At 40.7% G+C, this 20,964-nt stretch overlaps 1 protein-coding gene and 1 long non-coding RNA gene across 2 annotated transcripts in view; both read left to right on the top strand.

The window, feature by feature from the left end:
* ZSWIM6 (zinc finger SWIM-type containing 6) overlaps window positions 1-20,964 on the top strand; it is a 204,958-nt gene that overhangs the window by 50,354 nt on the left and 133,640 nt on the right. The gene's annotated exons all lie outside the window — the stretch shown is intronic.
* LOC113617502 (uncharacterized) lies at window positions 2,945-11,335 on the top strand. Its single transcript, XR_003431672.1, has 2 exons — window positions 2,945-7,120; window positions 8,221-11,335. It is a non-coding gene; the product is annotated as an uncharacterized LOC113617502 (long non-coding RNA).

The raw sequence follows: 20,964 nt of genomic DNA, 5'->3' as shown, positions 1-20,964 counted from the left end.
GGGGCACGAACCTGTGTCCCCTGCATCGGCAGGTGGACTCTCAACCACTGCTCCACCAGGGAAGCCCTGCCACTGTGTTTTAACATTGAAAATTTGTTGAAGTTCTTCTTCCAGATAGAACTAAGAAACTATTTGAAATTGATAGGGTGACTGGAGCTATATGTAAGGTATCCTTGTATATAAGTATTCTAGCTTTCAAAATTGTGTTTTCTAGTAAGTGGTACTGATGAATTTGTAGTGATGAGTCTATAGCTATTTGCTGATTTCTCTGTTGTAGGAGATAGATGGAAAGCATGGTGATTGCATCCAGGCTAGCTACATACATGCACCTACTTGCCTTTCCCTCCCTTTTCTTTAATCCTGTAAAGCAGTATTTGAGATGTATGTGCACATGCTGGAGTATACTTTTCAAAAATAATTTTTTCTCATTATGTACAAGATCTGTGTTTCTGTAGAGAATTCAGACAATATAGAAAATTGTGAAGGAGCAAGAATCACAATTAACAGTTTGATAATACAGGAATGGTCACTGTCAACAGTTTGGTAATTGGCATGCATGTATACCCACGTGCATATATGCAAGCATACGCACATGTGCACCCTTGTGTAATGTGAGTGAAGTTACATCACACGTGCTATTTACCAACCATTATTTTTTTACTTAATACTTTGTTGTGGTATCTTTCCATGTTAATGAATGTGATCTTTTAAAATGGCTGAACTGTGTTCCATTTTAAGTATAGGTCATACTCTCTTTCTCATTACCGTTTTAATAGGTATTTAGTTTTCAGTTTTCCACTATTGTGAACAGTGCTACACTGAGCATATTGGTGTGTTCATCTTGCACACTTACATTTTGGGGGTAGATTTCTGTAAGTGGAGTTGCTATTATTCATTTAAAATATAATTATACTTTGTCTATGGCAGAATATTAAGAAATGTATAATTTTATAGGCAGCATTCCTAAAAAGCTGACAAATTTTGCCTTTAAGAACCTGAACTGTGCTCTTTTCGGTTGAATGTACTGAGCATCCAGACACACAGGGCCAAATGCTCCAGATTGCTGGACTTTGGGGTTCCTGGGCCTGGTTTTTGAAATAGCTTTTTTGTCTTCTTCGTTATGAAACTCTTTTCTCAAATGTGCTGCTTTTAATCTGTAGGGAGCTTGAAAACAAGATAACCAACCTTATCATATGATGTATAAAGTAAAAGCAAGCAGAGTCATTACTATGGAGTATTCCAGTTACAGGGGTAGGATAGAGAAGTTGTTGATTGGTTGACGTTAGGATAGGTAAGGAATTTTTTTTAGTTTGGTGCTATTATTTTATGTCCATGTTCTGCTGGATTAAATTATTTTTGTGATAAAGCAGCAATTTACTGCTGAATGTAGGAGGCAAGGCTATATAAAGTGAGATAAAAGGCAAGCGTTTATGATTAGAAAATTCCCTGCCTTCAGTTGGTGGAAGTGCTGGTGGAACAACTGCCCCTCACTCGTCTCGGCCTGGCACAGCCCACTCGTAGCATTGTTCCTTGGGGCAGTGTGTCCTTGCCTCTGGGCATGCTCCCTGCGCTGCCAGCCCACTCAGTGTCTTCTCCAGGGCTGGTGGTGAGGGAGTCAACCAGGACCTGACTGCTTGGGCCCTTGCAGCCCCTGCATGGGAAGAGATAGCTGAGCCTTGGGTTGCTGAGCAGTACTGATCCTCCCTCCATTCTGACTATTTGATTTGTGCCTGCACTGGTTGAGTACTGGGAATGCAAATCTGAGTCAGACTTCTTCCCTGTCTTCTTGGAGCTCACTGGGTGGAAAGTAAGATGACTTCAAGGCATGTAACTTGATTGACAGCACACGAAGTACACTCTGAGTAGTGTGTATGAGGGGCAGTTATCCATTCTTCCTGGGGATACGTGAAGGCTTCCAGAAGAGAAGGGGAAACTTGGAACCAGTGGTGGGAAATCAGAGGAATTGGCCAGGCAAATACCGTCAGGAGGGTGGGGAAAGGTGGTTGGTCAGAGGAGGGGGTATGGAAATACATTCTAGGCAGTCGATACAGCTCATGCGTAAGTGTGGAGGTATAAAACAGCTCATGCGTAAGTGTGGAGGTATAAAGCAGTTATCTCCCTTTTGTGATTCAGAGTCTGCACTGCTTCCATGACTGGCACCAAGTGTTGGAGAAAGGTGGTGGTGGTTGTGATAGGAGAGGAGATGGTAGAGGCAGGCCAGACTATGGAGGACCTTGTGTACCATAATGAGGAGTTGGACTTGATCTTCTAGTGTTAGTAATGTGCCATCACGAGGCTTTGATTAGCCTTGATTCGTGGGCACAGTCATGAGGAGCCAATGAAAGCCTATTGTGCTCATTTCTTGGAGTCATAAAATCCCATTTATGAGCTGGGTATGTGCTAAACATTAGTACTAGAGGGAGTACGTTTATAATGTGACTCATCCCTTCAGCAAGGCCATCATGGCCTATAAGGTGACCAGAAAGACTCCTTTAATAAAGGGGACACCATTTCAGAGAGGTGGTATAACTGCTCAGTGCTGAGAAAACTTCTGTGCAGGCAGTCCTACCTGGTAGAGGGATATAGGTATAGAGGTGGCACCAAGCGTGTCCTTGCACAGTCCTACCTGATAGCCCAATGCAGGATAGATGGCAGGCTATGCAGTACAAGAAAGACCATTTGCTGTAGTACGTTGATTTCCGCCCTCCCCCTTCATCCCCGCACACAGATATGGATCTGTCAGGGTGTCATGTTTGAATACTAACTTAAGCAATATCAGAGTTAAGATAAAAATCAGTGGTTTAGGGCTTCCCTGGTGGCGCAGTGGTTGGGAGTCCGTCTGCTGATGCAACAGACGTGGGTTTGTGCCCTGGTCTGGGAAGAATGCCACATGCCGCGGAGCGGCTGGGCCCGTGAGCCATGGCCACTGAGCCTGCACGTCTGGAGCCTGTGCTCCGCAACGGGAAGAGGCCACAACAATGAGAGGCCCACGTACTGCAAAAAAAAGAAGAAAAAATCAGTGGTTTAATTGATTAAATGAGCATAGGGCTAGACACATGGTTATAACTCAGTAAAAATAGATTTTTTAAAACAGCTTACTTTAAAACAAAATGGATTTCAAAAATTGAAAAACACTTGGTTAAAACATTCTGTTTTTTTAAAAAAATGTATCCAGAGAGATTAAGATTTAGAACTTCTAATTTATAAGTTAAGACATTTTATTCACTTGACCTTTTAAGCAAAGTTTTATAGGTAAGACACAATAGGCCATGGACTACGTTAGTAATCTGATATTAAAGTGTTCTCAGAGAATTTATTTCTCTATAAATTATTCAGTGGCGTAAAGAAAATGGCTTTACTCAATGGAGGGCTGTCAACTTGAATATCTTGTTAAGCTTTATATGTTTTTTTGAGGGGTAGTTGTTGGTTTAGGCATTCTAAATCAGAGTATTGCTTAGAAACAAAAAAATCGGGAAAGTTTGTGTTTCTTTGCAAGTCTGCCATATACACTGAGCTCAGAAGGTACAGTCTGGTATTGGGAGGCAGACATGATCTTGGGCAGCGTGGACCAGAAGGCCAAGTCTTCCACTTGTGCCTCCACCACTTCGAGCTGTGTGCCCTGGATGTCTTATTTATCTGTCACTTTATCTTCTTTTGCAAAATTGTCACATGACAACGCTCCTGACCATATAGGTTTATTGTGAGAACTGAATGTTTTCATTCAAACGTGAATGAAACGTTTTATTTAGCTTGCAAAATGCTGTGCAAATGTAAGAAGGGAGTGTTAGGTGTCAGATTTTTTAGTTTGTTTTAGTGGAATAGCGTACTCTAACTTCAGTCACATTAGTTTAAATAGTTCAAAGAAGTTTAAAGAGAAGGTTTAAGTGGTTTCGTTTAAATAGTTTAAAGAAAAGGAAAAATATCTACTTTCACAAATAACTAGTTAGACATTTTAAAATTTAAATTTTCCGTTAAAATTTTTACTTGCTGAATAAAAATCAGAAAACAGAGTTTTTGTGGGGGAGAGAGGGGAGGGCTTAAATGAATTATCTAATGTTTTCCAAATATTCCTTATTAAATATTTGAACTATAAATTGTTAACCTCTTAGGAACATTATAAATATCATAGCCATACATTTGCCCTTTAGAGTTTTAAAAAATTGCTGTTTACAGGTTAGGAAACTGCTTCTCAGAGAGGTTAATGACTTACTCATGATTGCCCCAATAGTAAGTAGTAAGAAGAGACCTGGAGTTAAAATCTAGGCTTTTTGATTTGTTGTCTTACTGTCAATATCTGAATTTGCAGTACAAAATAACCAGGTTATTCAGTTTTGGGCATTGATTTAGACTTAATCTAAAAATCGTTAAAGTAGTTTAGAATGTATTCTTACTCCCCAACGAAATATTATCTTAATTGTATGTAATATATATCTTAAAATATCCTACAAAAATGTGTTTGTATAGCGCAATAATCAAAATTTTCTTTAACTTAAAAAAAATTTAGATCCATTGGAGTTACCACTAACAAATTTGATCTTGAATCAAATTCACCTTGAGTGTGATATGGGGGAATCAGTGAAATGCTCTGAGGGGTGGCAGTTGTGACTAAATCCACATTTCAGGAGAAAAAGGCAGTTTGTTTTGTTGGTCTGTACATGCTGTGAATCCTCAGCCCTGCAGCAGGGGTCCTCCAGGGACTATGGCACACGCAGCCCATCAGTGACAGCCAAACTGTTGTGAGGTGACATCTGAAGGAGACAGAGTCCTTGCTGCCTGTTTAGCTCACTAACTTTAAGTGTAGAGAATGGGCTTTGTGGTCCAAATCCACTTAATCCACATTGAGAGGGAAAAGAGAAGGGATTTGATCCCAGTGCCTAGTACAGAAAGCAGTAAAAATTTAGTCATTATTAATGTTAACTATTAGAGGCCTTCCAGTTTACCTTCAAAACAGAGGAAGTTGATTTTCATGTCTACACTTAGTCCGTCTTGCTGCTGTTTAAGCCTCTGGTTACAGAAGAGCATCTCAACAGTATTTCACAGAATGGCCCAGTGCCGTCTGGTACCTGTGAAACTCTTGAGTGGACTTGGATGCCACTTCCTTTGCATGGTTCTGGTTGTTGTTTGGAGCCCACAGCATCACTCTCCTTGAGCAAGTAGGCAGGCAGCATTGTATTGGTTAAGATTGTGGGGTCCTGAAGTTCAGAGTTAGAAGCCTGCTTGTAATGGTATCTCTTAACCTTGGGCAATTAACTTAGTCTCTTGGAGTCTTGTTTTCTTCATTTGTAATATGAGGATGATAATATTTACCTTATCAACATGCTGTAATGTACTAAGCACAGCATTTGGCACCTGGTCAGCCCAGGTAGTGGTTCGTTAAGATTGTGATTTTTATGATTAAATCAAATATTGTGTGATTTTAATCTTGAGAATAATTTTCTCTGAGTTAGGGAGCAAACTGAATTTGTTGACTGGTGTCATTAGGGTGCTTGTTTGTGAGAAGAGGAAGGATGACCTTAGATTGGATGGCCGAATGGAAGTTTGGGAGGCTGAGGAGAGTGAATTGTTTGGCTTTCTAAAAAGACAGTCAATGTCTGTTATTTGAAAATGCGTTTTGATTGAAAACATTGAGTTTGCCTGATTGTGGATTAAATCCTTATATGTGACTGGACTGAGAAAATTACTGATATTGGCACTCCAGTTTCTCTTACACATTGAAACCTACTCTTTCTCTGCAAGTGCAGACTCCATCTCTGTCTTTCAACTGAGGGAAAAACAAGATCCTCTTTTGTTTTTTCTAGAATCTATCTTCACTTATTGAATTGGGTGGAAAGTTTGAGCAGTGAGTCATTCCTCTTTGGGGGATCACCTGAATCTTCTTGCTGCAACGCCCTCAGAGCTGAATTCTTAGTGGGAAAACACGTACAGCATCCATGTACTTAAAGGATTGGTGCTTTCTGGACTATTTGAGTAACTGAACATTACAGAAAGAACTGAAAAACAAGCAAAATCACTTATCCCAAAGTGACTGGTTCTTCAAATCCCTACTTCCCAAGTCTGAATGAACTCTTAAGAAGAGAATGTTTTCTCTGTGAGTGAGGGTCAAAGTGGCCTGATACTTAAAGTGAGAAGATGGAACAGAATGAAGAGCATGGATCAGGGAGTCCAGAAAGCTGGCTTCTCGCCTTGCTATTTTATGATTGTGATACCCTGAGCAAGGTGGTTCCCTTGTCCGGCTTCAGTTTTTTCACCTGTATGGTCAGGGGCTGTAGATGATCTCTAGGGTTATGGGTTGGAAGTAGCTTTGTGCACCCTTCCTTAAGCGCATAGACAGACATTCTTGAAGCATCCTTGGCCGCTTGTCATTCCATCTCTATTTGGCTATTTCATTCATTGGCTTGGCTTCTCTTCTAGAGATTCAGAATCCTTGATTTTCAAGGCAGTTTTGAAGAACTTAATGTTAGGTAGCTTTTCACGTTGGGTGGATTCCTAGCCCTCCAGTAGTCGTAATTCTATCTTTTCCATCTCTCACATGACATATCTTCAGATATTGAACAAGAGTTATGTTGATTCTTCTCTGAGTTATGCTGCCAAAGCTCTTTGTACCATGCCTCTTTAATGTAGTTTCAGACTCTTTGTAATCATGCTAGCTTTCCTGAAATGTTCCCGTTTTTCATTGCCACTTTTAAAATGTGGTCCTCAGAAGAGCTTATAATACTTCAAATAGGGTGTGACCAGCATGGGGCGTGCTAAGAAGGTTTAAAAATTGTGATTTCATTAGTATAGCCCAAGTTGATATGTTTTTTGGGTTTATTTTATAGACAGCCATGACCTGTTTGAAACATGTATGTAACTGATCCTTGGTGTGTTGTTTTTCACGTGAATTGCTCATAGTAAGGCCTTATGTTATAGACGAGCAGCTTTTGTTTTTACATCCAGTGTAGTACTTTATCTTTCTTTTTGTGAGTCATTTTGTATCTGTGTCTTGTTCTGGACTGCTAAATCCTTCTGAACTTTCCATCTTCCCTGGTTATTAGGGATCCCCACAAGTCGTCTCCTCGTTCTAACTGATCCTGCCTCTGAGTACATCCCAAGTTTGTCTGCTGATGAAAATGTTGACCAGGTAAATTCAAATATAGTCTCTTATGGCTTCCTGTTAGGGTCTTTCTGCCCTTTACATTTGACTTGTGGGGAACCCTGACAGTGGTTTCAGGTTCCAATAGACAGTGTATTTCATGGTTGGATGTAATTTGTCTTAGTTTGAAGCCTTGAATTCAAACAACTTTCTCATTAGTTTATCATCTATCTTGAAAATTCTGTAAGTTTTAATTTTTGTATACATTTGGACTCCCAATGCTAGCTTTTTTTCAGTTGTGCTCTAGTTAGCTTTTACTTTAGTGATCTCTAATAATTGCTCCCTAGCCCCCATCCTTTCTTTTCATTCAGTCTCCCCATGGTTTCCTGACCTCTGGAGTGCCCAGTACTGAGTGCTGAACAAGAGGGGGCTGGTGGAACAACAGAAGAGAAAATCTCTTATGTTAGCGTTTCCAGTATTCTTCCAGAGGTACCAGTATGAGTACACACCAGTTTTTCAAAAGACTGTAACTTTAGACCGTTTAAATATAATCTGTGGGGAGATAAGGTTTAAAAAGCAGTGACAAGGAGAATATACTGAAATCTTATTCCAGATTTTCTGAGTGATGCTGTATGTTGCAAAGAACTTTTTATAGCAAATAAAGGATGTATACTGAGATAGGTTAAAAATGTGAATGAAATCTACCTGGCAAAATAACTGGTAAAATCATTAGTTATAAGTATGTAATGGGATATTACTACGTCAAAAATACCACAGAAGTTCTCTCTAGTGATCTGTGTGAAGAGAAGTATTGGAGTTTGACATGGAGATAGTTATATAGATTGGCCACATCTGCATATTTTTTTAATTCTGTGACTTATACTTTGTAATGGAATTTCCTTTGTTGCATCAATTTATATGACCTTTTCTTAGTTTATTAGAAAAGAAACTTTAGCGTAAATGTTTCCAAAATAATATCACTGCCCAAATGTCCTATTAAGCCAGTCATTTTATGAATCAGCAAGACCAGTCTCATCTCGCCTTGCTACCATTTTTTGGTCTTTCTCCCTTTCTTCCTCCTGCAAGTGAGCACGTATCTATATGCTTAAGTAGGTACCCACACTGATACCCACTCTCCTTTTTCTCAGCCCAGCTCCAGGGGTGAAAGGAAAGATTGCAAAAACATCTCAGAAGTCTTATGAAGATGGGACAAAGTTTAAGGAATATCCTATCATTCTGTCACTCTTAAAATATTCTTTTATGGAACATGTACATCCCAAGTTATGGTAGCAATTAGTAGCTCTTTCTGTGTTTGAGCTGCTTTTTAGTGTAAAGTATTAGCAGTAATAGAGCACACACTCTGTAGAGTTAAATGATCTTATCTGTGAAGTTAGAAAAGATGACTATATCAATTGTAAGTACAGTTGAGAATGATTTTGAAGATGTATCTATAAATGCTTGACATTTTAATATAATTATTAGTTTAAGTAGAACTTTTAAAACTACAAGGAATTTGCCATTATATCACTATTATCATTGGAATTTTGCTTTAGTTATATTTGGCTCCCAATTATAAAAGCTTTATCATTTGGAGCATAAGCTTAAACTTTTGCAGCATGGATTTTAGGAGCAGTATAGAGATGAATCTCCAGTGATTCTATTTTTTATTACAGGAAATGTTATGTCCAGAAGCTGTCCAAATGAAGGTGTTTTTATTGATTAACTTTCTACACAGAACAAGATACTGTATGATTTCTAGATTACAGTGCTCTAGGGGGTGCATATAGAAATTGGAACTCTGATAGGATTCAGTTTTATTAAATACATAAGGTTTTGCACCTTAAAGGTTAAGTATCCAATTGCACCCAACTAGGAAATTCAAAGTTATGATTTTCACAGTAACTGTTATGTTGTCCCTATGGGCAGATTTAGAATTTGCATTGTTGGGTGTAATGTATAGTTGATTCTTACATTTAATGAATGACAGAAATTAACTTCATTTTTCTATGTACTTTAATTTGGCAGTATTCATTGATCAGTAATAACTTGAACATATACCATGTGATACGCCCTGAGATATAGAAATGAAGAAATCAAACAAAAAACCCTGCTCTATGTTGTACTCTTAGATAATAGGGGGGATGCAGGAATTTAACTCTGTGATCCCATGATAAAATTAAGGGAATAATTGTGCATTGCACCAGGAATGCTTACACATGCTGCTTACAAATGATGTCACTTGCCAAGTTTACACATCTGATTTAGAGGAAACAAAGATTTCAGACTTAATTGAGGACACATGTCTTTGGTATCTTTCTTGCAGTAACTCTTTCTAGTCCTTGAAGACTATCATGAAACCATCAATAGGACTTAACTTTAAAAAACCTCTGGCTGAGGTAGCAATTTAAGATTGAGTGATTATTGACTGGGGCATGGTTTTCATATTACCAAAAATCTAACGGTTTTAAGGTTCAGACCTCTTTTGGGGCTGTTAAAGCTATGATATTGTTCGTAAAAATAAAAATCTGAAATAAAAAATGGCGTGGGGTTTCCAAACTGTGTGCCATGTGGTCAGTTCAGTTTTTCTTGACATAGAGCAGGGAGCCATTGTAAACAGGACCGTTCTAATCCATATGCAGCTGGCAGCTTCAGTCTTTCACAGACTAACAAGTAAGACCACTATGAGCTCTATAGCTTCTTTAGTTTTCGCATGGGTGCTTCATCACATGGAGGCCAGGGGAGGAGGAGCCAGGGAGAAGGAACACTTTGTCTTCAGACTTAGAAAGTACACTTGGAAAAGAAAAGAGAATCTTTTGAATAAAATCAGAAGGGAAAACATGCATACAAACAAGATTCTGGAATCCTACAAAATAATAACATACTCAAACTCTTTGCATGGGAGTTTTTTGGCCAATTTTTTTTGGCCAGTGTAAGATTTTTGTCATAAAAGGAAGCAGTTTTTAATGCTTAGTTCTTAGTTTCTAATCATGTGAGCTTCGTGACATTTAAACAGTATTTTTGACAATGAGAACAATTAAATTATGTGGAAATTTAGCCCCTAAAATATATTTTCCAGTGTCTTTCCCTGGATACTATTAGCTGTAGTCTTGTCTACTAAGAGATGAATTAGGTGACCTCATAAAGTCTCTTTAGTACCCATCCTGGGAGATGTTTAAAAAATATATTTTATATATACCACAGGACCCCTACCTCCTCATTTCCTCTGTCAGTTGAATTCTTAAAATGATTACATTTTTTCTTGTTCCCTGTGACTAAATTTTATTTATTTTCCAGTCTTTAGGCAAAGAATGGCATAAATTAGGACAGGTAGAAAACCTCAAAGAGCTTCCTCCATTCTCCTGAAGCTCATATTGTGTCCATCTCCTGTATGACTACCACCCACGAGGGGAAACTCCCATCCCTGTTCTGCTCTCTTTTGTTCATATTTATTGTTGGGCAGCAGACCTTAAGGTAGACAAGGGCGGGTGGGTTTTAAAGAGGAAACTCCTATTTAAACTCCTGTTTTTAAGAGGAAGTTCACATTCCTGAAACTCTTGCTGTTATTTTCTCCCGGTAGCTGTCTCTTCTTTTTTTTCAGGGGAGACATGGGAGAGAGATATTAAATCCAAGAAAGCAGGGGGATTTTCACCACCTCTTTTATCCTCCTTCATGGCCCTGCTCATCTTTTCCTTTTCCAGACTGCTTCTTTACAAATCAGACCTGGGGAGTTATTTTCCCCACAAAATAGATTCTGCTATCAGTTACTGTGCTTCAGGAAGTCTGGGGCTTGAGTCCTGAGAATCTCTATGTTTCTTGAGTTATGCAGGTGCCTTTGATGCCCAATTAGATTTGAGAACTGTTGGATACCTGTGCACCGCAGATACTTAAGGAGTTCTGAGTCCTAGGTCACAGGAGTCAATACCAGTGGGGCTTAGAGCATGGCAGATAGGTCCACAGGTATCAGGGGTTCGTGACCTGACAACCAAAGCTTCACAGAGTGAGAGTGCAGTTGAACTTAACTGAAGTCAGCCTGTTGTGGGGCCTGGTGTTTACAGTGCCCTGTTTAAAGTTTATTAGAGAGGGGAGCTATCAAGATGGCAGAGGAATAGGACGTGGAGCTCACCTCCTCCCACAAATACATCAGAAATACATCTACACATGGAAAAATTTGCACAGAACATATACTGAACACTGGCAGAAGAGCTCAGACTTCCAAAAGGGCAAGGAAACCTCCACGTAACTGCGTAGGACAAAAGAAAAAAGAAAAAAAAAGGGAGGGAAAGGAATCAGGATGGGACCTGCACCCCAGGGAGGGAGCTCTGAAGGAGGAAAGGTTCCCACACCTGGGACGTCTGCTCGTGGGCAGGGAGATCAGCTTGGACAGAGGGGGAGCTTTGGAACCTTGGAGGAGAGCACAGCAACCGGTTTGTGGTAGGCAAAACAGAGAGTAACCTGCACAGACGGTCAGTACCGCCACCCTGTGCTCCCTACCCTGGTTGCTTGTCTGCCGGTATGAGCAGGGGCTGAGTGCTGAAGTTCAGGCTTCAGAAGTCAGACCCAGGGAGATGACCAGGGTTGGCCGTGGGAGACAGCCAGACAAGGCTGGAGTGTGGCAACAGAGGGTATCCTTGGAAGAAGCCTGGGCCCACCAGAGACGCAAGGCGGCACCATTGTTGGGGGATGTGTGAGGAGAGGGGAGGCACTGCCATAGGAGCTTCTTTGCCTGTGTGTGCTCTCAAGCAACAGGACACCACCTGCACAAGCTTCTGGGATGGGTGTGAGCCACCGCCGCCGTTCTGGGCTCCGGAGGTGGGCACGGACTGCTGCCACCACTAAGAGACCCACAGGCAGGCGCCAGTTGCTTCCCCTGCTGTCCCAGGAGTGCATGGGCTGCTGCTGCCACTACAAGACCTGTGAGCAGGCATCAGTCATGGCTCCTACCATCCGAGGAGAGTGCAGGGACAGCACATGGGCTATGAGCAGGTGCCAGTCGCTGCCCCTGCCATCCCGGGAGTACGCACGGGCCGCTGCTGCACCTTCCCACCCCCGTATCAAGGGGATGATGGCCAGCACATGCTGAGGAGAGAGGCAGCAAGCAACCAAACTAAAACCAGCCCCTTGATTCCAGACAAGATGGTTGAGTGGAAAGACTTGAGCTCACCTCCTCTCAGAAAAACACCGTAATCACAACTAACTGCTGAACAGCCATTGACAGAAAAGACTGGAACCTACCAAAAAAGATATTTTACATCCAAAGTCAAAGAAGAAGCCACAGTAAGATGATAGGAGGGGTGCTTTCATGATGTAAACAAATCCCATACCCACTGAGTGGACGACCCATAAACTGGAAAATAATTAGATCGCAGAGGTTCTCCCAGAGGAGTGAGAGTTCCGAGCCCAGCGTTAGGCTCCCCAGTCTGAGGGTCTGGAATTGGGAGGAGGAGCCCCCAGAGCATTTGGCTTTGAAGACCAGTGGGGCTTGAGTGCAGGTGCTCCACAGGGCCAGGGGAAACAGAGACTCCACTCTTGGAGGGCACACACAAGGTTTCATGTGCACTGGGAACCCATCACAAAGCAGTGACTCCCTAGGAGCCTGGGCTGGACCTACTGGTGAATCTTTGAGGGTCTCCTGGGGAGACGGGTTGGCTGTGGCTCACTGTGGGGGCAAGGACACTGGTGGCAGAGGCCCCAGGGAATATTGATCTGCGTGAGTGCCCTTGGAGGTCGCCATTTTGGCATGGAGACCTGGCCCAACCCAGCAGCCTGCAGGCTCCACTGCTGGGGCAACTCAGGGCAAACAACGAGGAGGGTGCTGCCCCATCAACAGACAGGCTGCCTAAAGTCATATGGAGCTCACAGCCACCCCTAAACACACCACTTGGTGTGGCCCCACCCACCAGGACAAGACCCAACTCCACCCACCAGTGGGCCGACACCAGTCCCTCCCACCAGGAAGCCTGCATAAGCCCCTGGACCAACCTCATCAGAACCAAGAGGAACTACACCCTTGCAGTCTGCAGAAAGGAGACCACAAACATGGAAAGTTAGACAAAGTGAAAGGGCAGAGAAATATGGTCCAGATGAAGGAACAAGAGAAAAACCCAGAACAACAACTAAGTGAAGTGGAAATAGGCAGCCTACTTGCTGAAGAATTCAGAGTAATGATAGTAAAGATGATCCAAGGTCTCAGAAAAAGAAATAGAGGCACAGACTGAGAAGATAAAACAAATGTTTAACAAAGAGCTAGAAGGCTTAAAGAACAAACAGAGATGAACAATACAATAACTGGAGTGAAAAATACACTAGAAGGAATACATCGGAGAATAAGTGAGGCAGAAGGATGAATAAGTGAGCTGGAAGACAGAGTGGTGGAAATCACTGCTGCAGAACAGAATAAAGAGTATGAAAAGAAATGAGGACAGTCTCAGAGACATCTGGGACAACATTAAGTGCACCAACATTTGCATTATAGGGGTCCCAGAAGGAGAAGAGAGAGAGAGAGAGAGAGAGGGCCTGAGAAAATATTTGAAGAGATTATAGCCAAAAACTTCCATAACATGGGAAAGGAGACACTCAAGTCCAGGATGCTCAGAGAGTCCCATACAGGATAAACCCAAGGAGGAACATGCGAGACACACAGTAATCAAACTGAGAAATATTAAAAACAAAGAGAAAATATTAAAAGCAAGAAATAACACACAAGGGAATCCCCATAAGGCCATCAGCTGATTTTTCAGTAGAAACCCTGCAGGCCAGAAGGGAGTGGAATGATAAGTGATGAAAGGGAAAAATCTACAACCAAGAATACTCTACTCAGCAAGGTTCTCATTCAGATTCCACAGAGAAATCAAAAGCTTTACAGACAAGCAAAAGCTAAGAGCATTCAGCACCACCAAACAAGCTTTACAACAAATGCTAAGGGAATTTCTCTAGGTGGAAAAGCAAAGGAGACAACTAGAAACAAAATTACGAATGGGAAAGCTCACTGGTAAAGGCAAACATACAGTACAGTCAGGAAATCATCCACACAAAAATATATCAAAACCAGCAGTCGTGAGAAGGAGAGTACCAACACAGGATATTGGAAATGCAGTTGAATTGAAGAGACCAACCACTTAAAACAATCTTGTATGTTATAGAGTGCTATATCAAAACCTCATGGGAGGGACTTCCCTGGTGGTGCAGTGGTTAAGAATCTGCCTGCCAATGCAGGGGACACAGGTTTGATCCCTGGTCTGGGATGATCCCACATGCCATGGAGCAACTAAGCCCGTGTGCTACAACTCCTGAGCCTGTGCTCTAGAGCCCATGAGCCACAACTACTGCACGCCACAACTACTGAAGCCCGCGCGCCCTAGAGCCTGCGTGCCACAACTGTTGAGCCCACGCCCCGCAACTACTGAAGCCCACGTGCTCTAGGGCCCACGTGCCACAGCTACTGCGCCCACGTGCTGCAACTACTGAAGCCCGTGTGCCTAGAGCCTGTGCTCTGCAACAAGCCACTGCAGTGAGAAGCCTGCGCACCGCAATGAAGAATAGCCCCTGCTCACCACAGCTAGAGAAAGCCTGCACACAGCAGTGAAGACCCAACGCAGCCAAAAAAACCCACCAAACCTTATGGGAACTGCAAACCAAAAATCTATAATAGATGTACACACAAAAAAGAAAAAGCAATCCAAACAGAACACTAAAGATAGTCATCAAAACACAAGAGAAGAGAACAAAAGAGGAAGGGAAGAAAAAAAGACCTACGAAAACAAATCCAAAACAATTAACAGAATGGAGTAAGAACATACGTGTCGGTAATTACCTTAAATGTAAGTGGATTAAATGCTCCAACAAAAAGACACACTGGCTGAATGGATACAAAAAGAAGACCCGTATATAGGCTGTGTACAAGAGACCCACTTCAGATCTAGGGACACATACAGACTAAAAATGAGGGGATGGAAAAAGGTATTCCATGCAAATGGAAATCAAAAGTAAGCGGGAGTGGCATTACTCATATCAGACAAAATAGACTTTACAATAAACACTGTTACAAGAGACAAAGAAGGACACTACATAATGATCAAGGGATCAATCCAAGAAGAAGATACAACAATTGTAAATATATTTGCACCGAACAGAGCACCTCAATATAAGGCAAATGCTAACAGCCATAAAAGGAGAACTTGACAGTAACACAATAATAATGGGAAACTTTAACACCCCACTTACATCAGTGGACGGATCATCCAGACAGAAAATCAATAAGGAAACACAGGCCTTAAGTGACCCATTAGACCAGATGGACTTAATTGATATTTATGGAGCATTCCATCCAAAAGCAGCAGAGCACACATTCTTCCCAAGTGCACACAGAACATTCTGCAGGATAGATCACATGCTGGGCCACAACGCATGCCTTCGTAAATTTAACAAAATTGAAATCATATCAAGAATCTTTTCTGACCATAACGCTTTGAGGTTAGAATCAATTACAAGAAAAAAACTGGGAAAAAAAACACACAAACACATGGAGGCTAAATAATACGTTAGTAACCAATGGATCACTGAAGAAATCAAAGAGGACATCAAAAACATACCTAGAGACAAATGACAACAAAAACATGACAATGCAAAACCTATGGGACGCAGCAAAAGCAGTTCTAAGAGGGAAGTTTATAGCGATACAAGATTACCTCAGGAAACAACTCAAACAACCTAACCTTACACCTGAAGCAACTAGAGAAAGAAGAACAAACAAAATCCAAAGCTAGTAGAAGGAAAGAAATCATAAAGATCAGAGCAAAAATAAATGAAATAAAAACAAAGAAAACAATAGCAAAGATCAATGAAACTAAAAGCTGGTTCTTTGAAAAGGTAAACAAAATTGATAAACTTTCCAGCCAGGCTTATCAGGAAAAAAAGGGAGAGGGCTCAAATCAATAAAATTTAAAAAGAAAAAGGAGAAGTTACAACTGACACCATAGAAATACAAAGGATCCTAAGAGACTACTACAGGCAACTACATGCAATAAAATGGACAACCTAGAAGAAATGGAGAAAGTTTTAGAAGGGTTCAACCTTCCAAGACTGAACCAGGAAGAAATAGAAAATATGAACAGACCAATCACAAGTACTGAAATTGAATATGTGATTTAAAAACTTCCAGTAAACAAAAGCCCAGGACCAGATGGCTTCACAGGCGAATTCTACCAAATATTTAGAGAATAGTTAATGCCTATCCTTTTGAAACTCTTCCAAAAAATTGCAGAGGAAGGAACACTCCCAAACTCATTCTCTGAGGCCACCATTACTCTGATACTAAAACCAGACAAAGACACCACAAAAAAAAAAAAGAGAGAAAATTAGGGCTTCCCTGGTGGTGTGGTGGTTAAGAATCTGCCTGCCAATGCAGGGGACACGGGTTTTAGCCCTGGTCTGGGAAGATCCCACATGCTGCGGAGCAGCTAAGCCCGTACGCCACAACTACTGAGCCTGCGCTCTAGAGCTTAGGAGCCACAACTATTGAAGCCCCCGCACCTAGAGCCTGAGCTCTGCAACAAGAGAAGCCACCACAATGAGAAGGCTGTGCACCACAACGAAGAGTAACCCCTGCTCTCTGCAACTAGAGAAAAAAGCCCGTGTGCAGCAACAAAGACCCAGTGTTGCCAAAAAAAAAAAAAAAAAAAAATAAAAAAAAAAAAATTGTGGGCCAATATCACTGATGAACATAGATGGAAAAGTCCTCAACAAAATACTAGCAAACCAAATCAAACAATACATTAAAAGGATCATATGCTATGATCAAGTGGGATTTATCCCAGGGATGCAGGTATTCTTCAATATCCACAAATCAATCAGAGTGATACACCACGGTAACAAACAAGAATACAAACCATATGATCATCACAATAGACACAGTAAAAGCTTTTCACAAAATACAACACCCATTTATGATAAAAATTCTCCAGAACGTGAGCATAGAGGGAAACTACCTCAACGTAATAAAGGCCATGTATGAAAAACCCACAGCTAACATAATTTTCAGCAGTGAAAAGCTGAAAGCATTTCCTCTTAAGATCAGGAACAAGACAAGGATGTCCACTCTCATCACTTTTATTCAACATAGTTTTGGAAGTCCTAACCATGGCAATCAGAGAAGAAAAAGAAATAAAAGGAATCCAAATTGGAAACGAAGAAGCAAAACTGTCACTGGTTGCAGATAACATGATACTATACATAGAAAGTTCTAAAGATGTTACCAGAAAACTACTAGGGCTCATCAATGAATTCGGTAAAGTTGCAGGATACCAATTAATACACGGAAATCCCTTGCATTCCTATGTAGTAACAACAGAAGATCGGAAAGAGAAATTAAGGGAAAAAATCCCATTGACCATCACATCAAAAAGAGTAAAGCACTTAGGAATAAGCCTGCTTAAGGAGGCAAAAACCTATTCTGTGAATACTGTAGGACACTGGTGAAGGAAATTGAAGATGACACAAACGGATGGAAAGATATACCATGTTCTTGGATTGGGAGAATCAATATTGTCAAAATGACTATACTACTCCAGGCAGTCTACAGATTCAGTGCAATTCCTATCAAATGACCAATGGCATTTTTCACAGAACTGGAACAAAAAACTTTAAAATTTGTACGGAAACCCAAAAGACCCCAAATAGCTAAAACAATCTTGAGACAGAAGAACAGAGGTGGAGGTATCAGGCTTCCTGACTTAAGACTATACTACAAAGCTACAGTCATCAAAGCAGTATGGTACTGGCACAAAAAACAGACACGTAGATCAACAGAACAGGACAGAATGCCCAGAAATAAACCCACGCAGCTCTCGTCAATTAATCTACGACAAAGAAGGCAAGAATATACAGTGGAGAAAAGAAAGTTACTTCAGTAAGTGGTGCTGGGAAAACTGGTCAACTACATATAAAAGAATGAAATTAGAACATTCTCTAACACCATATACAAAAATAAACTCAATATGGATTAAAGATGTAAATATAAGACCAGATACTATAAAACTCTTAGAGGAAAACATAGGCAGAACACTCTTTGACATAAATAGTAGCAATATCTTTTTGCAGCCACCTCCTAGAATCATGAAAATAAAAACAAACAAATGGCACCTAATTAAACTTAAAAGCTTTTTCATAACAAAGGAGACCATAAACAAAACAAAAAGACAACCCACAGAATGGGAGAAAATATTTGCAACTGAAGTGACCGACAAGGGATTAATCTCCAAAATATACAAACAACTCATGCAGCTCAATATCAAAAAAAAAAAAAAAATCAAAAAATGGGCTGAGGATCTAAATAGACATTTCTCCAAAGAAGACGTACAGATGTCCAAAAACCACTTGAAAAGATGCTCAACATTGCTAATTGTTAGAGAAATGCAACTGAAAACTACAATGAGGTATCACCTCACACTGGTCAGAATGGTCATCATCAAAAAGTCTACAAACAACAAAGGCTGGAGAGGGTGTGGGGAAAAGGGAACTCTCCTACACTCTCAGTGGCAGTCTAAATTGGTACAGCCAGGAGAACAGTATGGAGGTTCCTTATAAAGGTAGAAATAGAGCTACCATATGATCCAGCAATCCCACTCCTGGGCATATATCTGGAGAAAGCCATAATTTGAAAAGATACATGCACCCCAGTGTTCATTGCGGCACTGTTTACAATAATCAAGACATAGAAGCAACCTAAATGTCCATCAACAGATGAATGGTTAAAGAAGTGGTACATATATATGGAGAATCTTACTCAGCCATAAAAAGAATGAAATAATTCCATTTGCAGCAACATGGTTGGACCTAGAGATTACCAATACTAAGTGAAGTAAGTCACACAGAGAAAGACAAGTATCATATGATATCACTTACATGTGGAATCTAAAAAAATGATGCAGGTAAACTTGTTTACTGAAGAGAAATAGATTCACAGACTTAGAGGACTGCCTTTGGCTTCCATGGGGGAAAGGTGGGAGGGATGATGAATTGGGAGATTGGGATTGGCATATGCACACTACTATATGTAAAATAGATAATCAACAAGGACTTACTATAGAGCACAGAGAACTCTAGTCAATACTCTGTAATAACCTATACAGGAAAAGAATCTGAAAAAAGAATAGATACATGAATGTGTGTAACTAAATCCCTGCTCTACACCTGAAACTAACAAAACATTGTGAGTCAACTATACTCCAATATAAAATAAAAAAAATTTTTAAAATCCAAATATCTTTCTGTGTTCTACAAGAAAAAGTATATTTTGTACTCCTTTATATTCCTTTTAATTTGGAAGTTGATGGAAAGCTGCACTTGAAGATGTAATGGGTAAGCTGACATCCTCACCCTTGCTCAAAGATGAGACTAATTAAAAATATGTACTTTGTTCACATAATTGACATATCTAGGTAGATTTTTTTATAAAGAGGATCCACATTGTTTTTCTTCATAATGGCCCGTCTTTTTAGTGGAATATAGTGTTTCCTTAGTTTCTTTCATCTTCATATTAATTTGAGATTTAAAATAAATTTATTTATTTATTTTTGGCTTCATTGGGTCTTCATTGCTGTGTGGGGGCTTTCTCTAGTTGTGGTGAGCGGGGGCTACTCTTCGTTGTGGTGTGCAGGCTTCTCATTGCGGTGGCTTTCTCTTGTTGCGGAGCACAGGCTCTAGGCACACGGGCTTTAGTAGCTGTGGCACGCGGGCTCAGTAGTTGTGGTGCACAGGCTTAGTTGTTCTGCGGCATGTGGGATCTTCCCAGACCAGGGCTTGAACCCGTGTCCCTTGCGTTGGCAGGTGTATTCTTAACCACTGTGCCACCAGGGAAGTCCCTAATATGAGAATTTTAAACATGTATTTTGATGACATTTCTCTTTAGCATTCTTCATCACCATCAGCATCATATTGGTATTCTCTTGTTGGGAGGATATTCCAGGTACAGGAAAATATGAGCAAAGTCAACAGGCCTGTTTGAGAAACAGCAGGCCCTGCTCTCTTGGGGCCAAAGTGTAGGCTCCTTGAAAAAAGAGTGGAAGCATAGATTAGGGGCAGAGTGTCAGGAGCTTTAAAGTAATTTCTGTTTGGACTTTATTCTGTGTGTCATAGCTTTTATAGGGAAATGGGCTCAGAGTTTAAAATGGTAACTCCATAAATATAATTGTAGCACCACATCTTAGTTAGAATGATAACGTCTTATATTTGAGTTGCATTTCAGAACTTTAAAAACTGTATACTACATGCAGTATTTCTGTACCACACAAGGAAAATAGCTTTAAAAAGGCTTTCTCTTGACACAGTTTGTGGTCTTGTGACTCAGTGGCAGGCCTGTCCTGAGAGGACAGGGACCTGTGATGACTGAAATAAATGACAGCCTCATCGTACAGAGGACAGCCTGAGCTGCATTAGGGTCTTCTTTGTCTCAGGGTTTGGGGCTTCTCCCTGCTTTGGCCGATCTATATTTTCCTCCTCATCCCTGCCCCCTGCTTCCTGCCCTCTCTTCCTCCATTAACATACTGGTGCTTTGAGCCTTAGGTCTGAAGGTCTCTATCATCTTGCTGTTCCTTTAGGGAAGCACATACCTAACCTGATGAGGTCCTTTTCAAAATAGTGGATTATGCTGTGTTTTCAGCAACGGATGATTTCTGCATATTACAGTCTTTTAACATCTCCTTAAAGTTAAAACCAGGTGCATCCTTAATAATTTATATACTAAACAGAATAAGTAATTGTTTGTCAATATGGTGGGTTATATAAATATAAAACGTAGGAGTTTCATATACACCTGGTGGAATAATCACTGACAGATATGGAAAGAAGGGCAAAAACGAGTTGAAAGGACTAGTTCATCCTCATTTGTCACTTATTTT

This window comes from Aethalodelphis obliquidens, unplaced genomic scaffold (assembly GCF_003676395.1).
Source record: "Aethalodelphis obliquidens isolate GAN/ISIS:26980383/991018 unplaced genomic scaffold, ASM367639v1 scaffold4, whole genome shotgun sequence".
Taxonomy (NCBI): domain Eukaryota; kingdom Metazoa; phylum Chordata; class Mammalia; order Artiodactyla; family Delphinidae; genus Aethalodelphis; species Aethalodelphis obliquidens.
This window is presented reverse-complemented; position numbering and strand designations above follow the sequence as displayed.